The sequence below is a fragment of the Nuphar pumila genome, chromosome 1 (assembly GCF_984573655.1).
Source record: "Nuphar pumila chromosome 1, dmNupPumi1.hap1.1, whole genome shotgun sequence".
In the NCBI taxonomy this organism is placed as follows: Eukaryota; Viridiplantae; Streptophyta; class Magnoliopsida; order Nymphaeales; family Nymphaeaceae; genus Nuphar; species Nuphar pumila.
The window spans coordinates 36661703-36673164 of NC_143249.1; positions in this window are offsets into that span (position 1 = coordinate 36661703).

Sequence of the window (11462 nt, forward strand, 5' to 3'; positions counted from 1 at the left end):
CTATTTAAAAAAAAACTAAATGAAAACCTTAATCATAAAAAACATCATTCATAGTTTTCATACATAAACTAACTGAAATAAAAAATAACAAAACCCCAAAATTTGTAACTAAAAACAAGCTCGTGGATAATGTATTATGTTGATTAAAAAAATGCAAAAATAACTAATTAATATCTATCTCATTAAAAACCTAAATACTAATTGAAAAAAATACAAAAAAGGCCTAAACTTAAACGTTAATTAAAACCCTAATTAATATCTATCTCATTAAAAACCTCATCTTGTGCACGTTGTGGCAGAGGCATGCAGAGTGCATCAGACAGCTATGTCGTTGTGGGATCGAGCTATCGGGAGAGGGAGCCACACAAAAAGTCTAGAGGGGCCCACAGGTGAGGTCGCATGGAGGGCAGAGCTGTGGAGGCTGGAATCAAATTGAGAGAGAGAGAGAGAGAGTGTGTGGGGGTCAGTTATGCCGTCACGAGTAGGGGCAGAGATGCAAAGAGAGGGCACGACTCACAAGTGGGGTCACGGGGAGGGTGAAGCCACGAAAGCTGAGAATAAATAGAGACAAAGTAGGAGGCCAACTGTGGGGTCACGGGCAGAGGTAGAGCCATAGAGAGGGGGCCACAGTGGGGTCGTGGGGAGAGAAGAGAGGGGCCACAATGGGGTCGTGGAGAGAGGGGGGAATGGGGATCAATTTGGGAAAGGGCAGGGCCAGTAGGCCCATCAGCTCCCTTTGGGTTGGGCACTAGTGCCACCCTGTCCTGATAAGGGTGGGCATTGCCCATGTTCCCTACGGGTCAAGGTGGGCCCACCATGACATACCCCCATGTGGGGTTTCTATGGGTCAGGGTGGGCACATGCCCACCCTCCTCTTAACGTGGCTATGCCCTTAACAAGAAGTCACACATAATTCTCTCTATTTTGCATAGGACTTGTTGGGTCTCATTAAAGTAGGTCATCCCGTTCTAGGAATCTTTATGCTATACCAATTGCACAAGTGAGAATGAAGTTTAGGTCTAAGCCCTTCTCAATGACTTGGTTCCTTGGAAACCTTAAAGAGAGGGAGGTTGAGATACTTGGCAAAAAGATCCACCCGTTTTCAACCCGTTTTAGTCTCAATTACATTGATTCTACACAGAGGAAGGTTGAAGGCCATGAAGGTTGGTTTTTCTCTACTTATGAATAGGCTCATTAAGAAGTTGCACAAACGCTCCAATTGATCCTTCTTTGCCTTCAAGGAAAAAGAGAGCATCGCCTATTAAGAAAGAATGACTAAGAAAAACCATTGATGTTGTAAGGGATGCTTTTACTATACCAACAATCTCCTACTCAGCCTTCCCATCACCATGAGGAAAAGGCAAGGTGAAAAAAGGGTCACCATGGCAAATATCCCGACTGCTTGAGAACTATTGTCTCGCTCTCTGTTTGTAACAAATGAATATAAGGTCGAGGACATGCATGCCATCACCAAGGAAATGCAAAAACCTTCATCGACTCTTCCATTAACCTCCAGTCAACTCTGTTGTATGCTTTGGCAATGTTGGTTTTGAAAATAGTGACTTTCTTCCTGCTATGGGATAGAAAATCTACCAGCTTGTGTGTCAGAAAGATGCTTACTTGGATGGTTATTCCTCATAAGAATGCATGTTCTGAGAGATAATGCGTCGAAGAATTCTCTGCATCCAATTGACAATTATGGAGGAGACATTGCACAAGTTGATGGGTGAAAGTGCATCAATCTGTCTGCCCCTTCAACTTTTGAGATGAGTATGATGTTGGTAGTGTTCATTGTGACAAATATCACGAGATATGTATTGTAAATGTTTTAAACAGTTAAATATTGCGAGATTTACAAAATCTCGCAATATTTTTGTTTTGTGACAAAATCTTGCGATATTATCTCAAGATTTACTAAATCTCGAGATAATATCGCGATATTGTTTGTCACAATTTTTTTTTCCCACTTGAAACCCTAGGTGAGTCCCCAGACTCCTTGCTTGTTTGCTAAAAACACAAAAACTGTTTGCGGCTCTGCCTGTGAGAGCACTGAGAGGCAACCCGACTGCAAGTTTGCAACAGCCAGGTTCTGTGAGAGCACTGAGAGACAAAATCCTTGCTTGTTTGTTGCAGTTTGTAGGCTCCATGCTGGATTCTTGCACCATACAAGGAGCTTTTTTCTTAGCATTATGTGGTTATTAATTATAATTAGCTTTCTTGTTCTAAAATTTACGCTTTTCATGTCCAACATCTCATTTCTAAGGTGAGGTGTGGTTCTCCTTTCTCCAGGTTATTGAATGTAGAAATGCCTTTTCAGGATATATTATTCCATTTCATTCAGTGAGATTGATTCATGTTTGTGGGGGATATCAAGGGCTAGAATTTGAATATGTTGTTGATGTTCTTCAGTTTATTCTATTCTGGTTGGGAACCATGACCTGATGAAAATGGTTCCTTCTGATGATCTATCTACTAAGTGTATTTGCATGAGTGATGCATATGGTGTCATCCATAGTGACAAAAGTTTAAAACGGCAATTTATAGTGAATGAAAGTGCATTTGCATTTATACTTTTTAGTAATTCATTTGAATGAAAGTAAAAATACTTTTTAGTTCAATTTGTGCCATCCATAGTGAATGAAAGTGCATTTTATACTTTTTTTTCATGTAAAATTAAATTAGTTTATTTTATTTGATTTTTTTTTATTTTTTAGATATTTTGAGAATTTATTTAATTTTTAAATTTTTCCCAAGATTTTGCCAAAAAAAACTTGAGAAATATTCAACAAGTTGAAAATCTCCCGAGAAATTCACTATCGAGAAATTATCGTTTTAAACTTTTGTCACTATGGTAGTGTTGACATGTTTGAGAATCCTTTGGCGAGCAAAAAAGAAATTGATGGATAGGCAGAGGTTACTTGCAATAATATCCTAGAAATGTTGTGTTTTGTGACTAATTATGTCACCAAATAAAAATTAAATCATGTGACACATGTAAAGGTTTTGTATTGTCCCACCCATGTCGCTAAAGGTAGTTTAAGTTGATGTTGCATGAAAAGTAAGATTGTAATCAAGTAATCATGTGACATTAAAACTCAAGATATTTGCTTGGAGAGTAGCAAGTGATATAAAACTTCATGGGGCAAGTCTGTTACAGGCACAAAATGTTGCTCCTCCCCTCCCACGATTTTATGGGGAAAACCTCTGCATTAGACTGCAGCGTAGAGGTTTTAGTACTCATGAGAAAAAACTAGTGCATCGGGTTGATAGGTGTTGGAAATCTCTCTCGTATTAACGTTCATCACCCCGTCTTAGTGAATAAACCTGGCCAGACTAAAGCTACCCTTGTATGTAAAACACATCTTGAGTCATGGTCCTAATCTGAGAATGTCTGCCTATGACGTATCAGCAGGGCTAAGAAGTGATAACTTAAATTGTGTGTGCATTAATTTGGCATCGCATACATCATCTAAGTAAGAAAATATAATTAAAGATAAGAAAATATGCATGCATTGAAGGGCTCCTGCATATGGTAAGTCATGCATATTAACTGCTCATGCATTTTATATTTTGAATATATGAATTAATGTCTTTTTATTAAATATGTAAATTCTAAACATGCATGATTAGTTGTATGATTGTTTCAGTTAATTTTAGTGCTAAACTATGAAATCTCTATTGAAATTCTTGCTTTGTAATTTTGTCTTATAAGCTTAGCATATTTCACTCTACTGAGACATGTGTGTCTGACCCTATATGGTTTAATATTTCTCAGGTGAAAAGTAGGTACTTACGTGCGAAGGCGGAAGGTTGCGATGGGGACTGAGCCTACCTTTCCTCTGCTTCATGAATTTTGAACTCTAATTTTATTTTAATTCAATTCAAGGACAAATGTGATTAATTTTGGATATTGTGGAACTTTGATTTTATTTCATGCATGGTTAATTAGTTGTTAAATTTCAAATTCCATAATTATATGTTTTCAAGCGTTCATATAAAGTAGTACGCCAAGTTTTATGCCCAATATGTTTTTTCGTTGTTAACTGCTAAAAGATTTAAATGTATTTCAAAAAAAAACCCACCATTTTTCGGGTTATAAAAATTGGGGTGTTACAAACATGTAATAAATGTGTTTTTCCCATGTAATAAACGAAAGAAACAAAAGATGGCAACTTCAACTCCAATAACAGACTACTTACTTGGATGGTTATGTCTTTTGCTTTATTTTTTTATATTTGTTATCAAGGAAAAATCATGGTTCAACTCAGAAAAAACTCTTTGTGGTATGACCCATTTCTAAAAAGGTTAAAAACTATTTGGATGCCACCATTGTCTACCAAGGAGCCTGCTGCTTTGGCATTAAGGCACTGAAGTCTTGTGTTGTTACTATCATATTCACTTGTAGCTTTCCAAGACTATTTGGTACATTGGAGCCTTTGAAGTATTGGGTTGAGAGAGAAAACTCTTTTTAACAATAAGACAAAAATGACGGTGGACATCTGCTTTTCTCTTGTGGTTATTCTTTGCTCTCTCTCTCTCTCTCTCTCTCTCTCTCTCTCTCTACAGAGGGTGTGAGCATAAGAGAGAGGGTTGAGGGAAAACAGGTTCCTGTTGTGGAATCAAGGGGTAAGGGTGTGAAAGTCATTTTTTATTGTCTGGTTTGATTTGGACCCAAGTAAAATTAGACCTAAACTTGATTTGAGATGTTGGTACCGGGTCTGAACAAGAATCTAATCAAACCCACCATAAGAGAAACCATACATCATTCCTATAAGAATTATATGAACCAGACCCAGTGTCATGGGCCTATTTTTTCAATAAGCTAGTGTGGTGCGACAGTCTTTTCTTACCATCGCAAGCCTTCTAGTCGCTCACTTTGAAACTAATTTTGTCACAGGCATAGAATGCTTTGAAAACCCGTAGTGCGATAGACTGTCCAGTCTGACTAGCCTAACGGCCAAATGTCGTGTACTTATACTTTTATGTGTTGAATCATTTCATTGGCCCTACACACCACCTCATGTGAAGTTGCCTAGCAGAGGCTGATCAAGCGTATCTCCAAATGTGTATTCTATATAATCCATGTCACTTAGTACATAATCATCTCATACTAGCTATCGCTTTCAAAAAGAGCACAAACTTGCTTTAGCCTCGCGTGACATAGAGCATATTGCAACTTCATACGCACGCTACAACAAAATCTCACCATTGAAAAAACAAGACCTTACAGCCCTCAGTCCAGAAACTAGTTGATGATTGAACACCATAGCGAAGAGCACTACCCAAACTCATTCACCAGTGCCTAGGCATTCACTCGCTTAGCCCTAAGTCACCATACTCGATTGGAATCACTTAAGATGATTTCTGGAAGAATTAGCCCTAACCCACACACACCTTCGTGCGTCCAACCGCTACACGTGGAACCTTCCTGCAAGCTGAGAGGTGCTTAACCAAATATCTGAAGACAACATCCTCTGATCTACTGACACTACTTAACAAAACAACATTCCACGTATGTGCCGTCAAACAACGATATTGTTGCCTATCGTGTGCCATGCTACTACTACACATCACCGATCAAACTAACGCATACTGCATGTTCCTACACTCGATACATTTTCCACTCAGTAGAGCTTCACACTGTGCATGCCCCATTCCAAAGGTTCGACTCAGGACACCCAGATTATACCCAGTACACTAATATTTTGTCGCTTTTAAGGTCGGTGGACGTCTGCTTTTCTCTTTTGATTATTCTTTGCTCTCTCTCTCGCTCTCTAAAGGGTGTGAGCATAAGAGAGAGTTGAGGGTAAACAGGTTGTAAAACAAGGGACAAGAGTGTAAAAGTCATTTTTCATTAAGGGTGTCAAGAATCTAATCAAACCCACCATAAGAGAAACCATACCCGATTCCTATAAAAATTATATGAACCAGACCCAGACTATACCCAATAAAATAATATTTTATCATTTTTACAATGTAAATTGCAGATCTTAATCAAAACTCGGTATGAAATTTCATAAAGCGCCATATATTAATCGGACCTGTTCAATCTAGATTATAATGGGGCCTTCTTATTTATGACCAAACCATTATCCTATAGGGTTTGGTACCGGTTGGGTCCAGGTCAAACCCAGCACATTAGCACCCCTATTTTTTCATGACCGCTAACCATGGCTGACGTCCGACCATGGTTAGTTTAACGCATGAGCCAAATGGAAAACTATCACTATTGAGCAGATCGGGCTCAAAACAGGTTGGGCTCATGTGCAAAATTCACAAGGCCCAATAAGCACGGTCCATTAACTAGGTGGGCTAAAGGGCTTAGCCTGAGATTGACTCAAGTCTGATTATAACTGGGTCAGGCTGAGCTCGGACCAGAATACGGGTCAGGCTGGGCCGGTCCGACCCGATGGCCAACCCCTATTTACATGTGGAAATAGATACATGTAATGGCTTGTTTTTTCATATTCTCCAGCAGCTATAAGGCAGAATACTTGGGGTTTGGGTTTTGAAGCAAAAATGCACAGGCCGAAACCTTGGGTAAATTAACAAAGAACCATATGATGTGAACAATATTTGCTTTATACTAATCTGAATTAATAAATGTAAAAGTGCTTAAAATTAATTTTTTTAATATTATTTTAATAGTTTTAGCCCATGTCGCGTTCTGATTGACACAAAATATTTTTTAGCCGATTTAAAACGATTCGCTTGAGAATTGGTATTGGCCGATTCACCTGAATCGTTGGCCAAATCGATTTACCAAGGCACCATTAATGAGAAGGAAATATCATTTTCTATTCAATTTTTTTCTTGACAAATAAGATCCTACAAATATGAGGCAAAATATGATTTTGAACAGGAGGAAAACGGTGCATCCCTGGACTTGTTTGAACTGGGGATGGACAAGGTGAAAATCAAAACCCGTACAAGGATGGACTTACTCTTGCTCCTGTCCTGCCTCATCTCGGATCTTTGTTAATGAAATTACTAATATACTTTTATACATATTATAAAATCTCTATATATATATATATTCTTAACACTAAACCCTTTATTTTCTCTCTCTCTCATTTTCTTCTTGTTCCTCTTAAAAACTTAACAAAATTTTCACTTTTACCATAAAGATGTTTGTTTTTTGTGAATTGTTCATTTAAAATTCTTTTTTCAAGCATTGCATGACCAAACTCACTCAAAGATGGGGATGAGGACAGGAGCCGGGATGGGAATGGTTATTTTGAGACAGGGTAGGGGTGGAGGTCCAAAGTTCTTTCCGCCACAAGAACCGAGGACGGAGGGCAAAATTTTGAGATGATACGGGGGTGAAGACCTTGTCCCCTACACCCGCCCCAGTCTACTACCATCCCTAGATCCAAGGGCGTAGCTAGGGGGGGCAGGACTGGGCTGTAGCCCAGTCCTGCCTCCCGAAACAGTTAATTTTTTTTGTTGTTTTTTTTAAAGCCAAGTCCTAGCCCAGCCCTGACTGCAGCAAATAGTTTGATTTGTCCATATGAAATAAATTTTTATTAATAATTGTAGCCATTTTTTATTTTATCTCAAAAAAAAAATTCAGGGGCGCTGCCCCCGACTATCGCACAAATAATTTTTTTTTTGCTACACCCCTGTTTGCCCCCCGCCTCACATGAATCCTAGCTACGCCCCTGCCTAGATCTACAATGTTCATGTAGTAAGATTTTAAGCGGGTTTTCGTAAAGCTGAAAATTTAACAGCTTACAGTGTTTAAAAAATTTTAATGCTCAAAACCACCTTTTTCATATTGGCAAAAACACAAACGTGATGTATCCCATAGCAAACCGACTATGGTGAACTTATTAATTTCTGAGGTCAAACTGAGCTGATATACCTTTACTCCATGATCTATTATTATCATTTTTATTCTGTTTTATTAACTCTATAAATTTAGCCCACAAGGGCTCCGCTGATCTGATAAGGGCGATTTGTGAATGTCACCGAGTTAATAAGATGTCATGAGTTCAAAAAAAAATGGGCCTCCAATGAAATATGCCTAGGACCTTAACCTCGGCGGAGGAATGCTTTTTACCAAGAGAAAATTTATTTTTACACTCCCCACTACCCATCTCACCGCCACCCACCACCCTCCTCTCTCTCACTTTTTCACATTTTTTCACTTTATTTTTCTCATGCTACTCAGAGAAGCAAAAAAAAACTTTTTTTTTTTAAACTTCTCATGTCGAAAACTCTTCTAGGCAAAACATTTTTTTTCAAGTTTTTCTCTCTTTCAAACATGCCATAAAAGCAAAAAACAATAAAAAATAATAAATTTATTTACTTGACCAACATAAAGTAGATAAGTAGATGGCCACTTCAATACATCACTACTATAACGACCGTAGGTTTGGCAAGCTAGGACCAACGCGGCAAGTCTTCACTCTTGACGGTGTTTTTTTCATGTAATAACCGAAAGAAACAAAAGATGGCCACTTCAACGCCAATAACAGACTACCTACTCGGATGGTTACGTCTTTTGCCTTAATTTTTTTATGTTTTTATCAAGGAAAAATCATGGCTCAACTCAGGAAAAACTCTTTGTGGTATGGCCCATTTCTAAAAAGGTTAAAAACTATTAGGTTGCCACCATTGTCCACCAAGGAGCCTGCTGCTTTGGCCTTAAGGCACTCAACTCTTGTGTTGTTACTGTCATATTCACTTGTAGCTTTCCAAGACTATTTGGTACATTGGAGTCTTTAAAGTATTGGGTTGAGAGAGAAGGATCTTTTTAACAATATGTAAAATCAGACCTAAACTTGATTTGAAATGTTGGTACCAAATAAGAATCTAATCAAACCTATTATAAAAGAAACTATACCTCATTCCTATAAGAATTTATATGAACCAAACCCAGTGTCATGGGCTTATTTTTTTAATAAGCTAGTGTAGTGCATGCGACGGTTCTTCTTTATCATCCTAAGCCTTTTAGGCGCTCACTTTGAAACTAATTTGGTGACTGTCCAATCTAACTAGCCTAACAACTAAATGCCATATACTAACACTTTTTCATGTGCTAAATCATTTTATTGGCCTTACACATCACTCAAACTCATTCGTCGGTGCCAAGGCATTCACTCGTCTAACCCTAAGTCACCATACTCGGTTGGAATCACTTAAGATGATTCTTGAAAGAATTAGCCCAAACCCATACACACCTTCGTGCATCCAACCGCTATGCGTGAAACCTTCTTGTAAGTCAAGAAGTGCTTAATCAAATCTTCAAAAGCAACATCCTCTTATCTGTTGACATTACTTAACAAAACAACGCTCTACGTATGTGTCACCATACAATGATGCACTAACAACGATACCATTGCCTATCGTGTGTCATGCTACCACTACACATCACCGATCAAGTAATACATACCGCACATTGTTACACTCGATACATTTTTCACTCAATAGAGCTTCGCACTGTGCATGCCCCATTTCAAAAGTTTGACTCGAGACACCCAGATTACACCTAATAAAATAATATTTTGTCATTGCTTTTCTCTTTTGACTATTTTTTGTTTTCTCTTTAAAGGGTGTGAGCATAAGAGAGAGTTGAGGGTAAACAGGTTGTGGAACAAGGGACAAGAGTGTAAAAGTCATTTTTCATTAAGGGTGTCAAGAATCTAATCAAACCCATTATAAGAGAAACCATACCCGATTCCTATAAGAATTATATGAACCATACCCAGACTATACCCAATAAAATAATATTTTGTCATTTTTACAATGTAAATTGCAGATCTTAATCAGAACTCGGGTTGAGCTCAGGCTTGGTATGAAATTTCATAAAGCGCCATATATTAACTGGACCTGTTCAATCTAGATTATAATGGGGCCTTCTTATTTATGACCAAACCATTATCCTATAGGGGTTTGGTACCGGTTGGGTCCAGGTCAAACCCAGCACATTAGCACCCCTAGTTTTTCATGACAGTTAACCATGGCTGACGTCCGACCATGGTTAGTTTAACGCATGAGCCAAATGGAAAACTACCACATAAACCAATCTAGCAGTTTGAGAACCACCATTGGATCAGGGTCAGATCAGTGAAACTCAGAACCACTATAAGGGGATTTATAATTATAACATAACTAATTCATATGGACAGTCAACGAAGGACTGTTTGCAAGCACACCTGAGTTGCTGTTGGGCTTGCCATCTATAATTAAGCAGTGGATCGACCTTGGGGAAGTCAGGGTCACTACCGAGCGTGGACAAGAAGGACGGAGGCCGTGGTCAATAGCTCTTGAACAGTGCTGTTCTGACGATAACATGACGCTTGCTGAGATTTTATCTAAGCTAATAATTTATGACATAACTTCGTGAGAACAACACTCTTCACCGATTCCATTAAGGCAAAGGATGTGTTTGGATGTATAAAATCCAGAAGAATCGGAATCAATTTCAATGAGTTTTTCCATTTGTAGCTGAAAAATAGCCAAAGGAATTTAGGTTCTGTTAAAGAACCTTTTTATTGAATAAAAAACAGTGTTGTGAAAAGCCTTGAGGCGTAAAGAGGCGAGGCATAAGCCTTAGGGTGTAAAAGGTAAGCCTCAATTTTAAAAGAAAAATAAATTTTAAGAAAACCATAAAAAATATCTAAAAACATGAATAAATAAAAAAACTTTTTTGATAAAGTAACAACCAATAAGCAATAAAAAATCTTAAATAAATACTAAAAAATATAAGATTAACATATAAAAGCAGCTAAAAAAACTCTATAACTGAAAAATATATTGTCCTATGAAGCAACAACCAATAACAAATAGACAACAACAACAACTACTACGCCTTCATCAAAAAACAATTGGGGTCGACGATATGAACCAAAAAAGAAAATCAGTCTGGGTCTTCCACATGAATGATTCTCCTCCAATCATTTCTATCCAATGCCATGTCTTCGGTGAGATTCAAAGCATTCATATCCTTTCCTATCATCTCCATCCAAGTCTTCTTAGGCCTACCCCAAGCTCTTTTAACTAATATGTTTTCCCATTTCTCCATCCTTCTAACTGGAGCATCATTAGGCCTTCGCCGAATATGTCCAAACCACCGCAAATGATTCTCTCTCATCTTATTTTCAATGGGTGCAACGCCTACCTTCTTGCGTATCTCCTCGTTCTGAATCTTATCTTTTATTGTATTTTCACACATCCATCTAAGATACGCATCTCAGTTATACTCATTTTTTTAATATGATGTCTCTTGGCAGCCTAACATTCCGTACCATATAGCAAAGCGGGCTTAATAGTCATCCTATAAAACTTTCCCTTCAACCGCAATGGCATTCTGCGATCGCACAACACTCCAGTTGCACTTTTCCATTTCATCCACCCAACCTTTATCCTATGATTTACATCTCCATCAATTTTTCCATACTTTTGAATGATAGATCCCAAATATTTGAAATAATCATCCATCGGTATTTCTTGCTCAC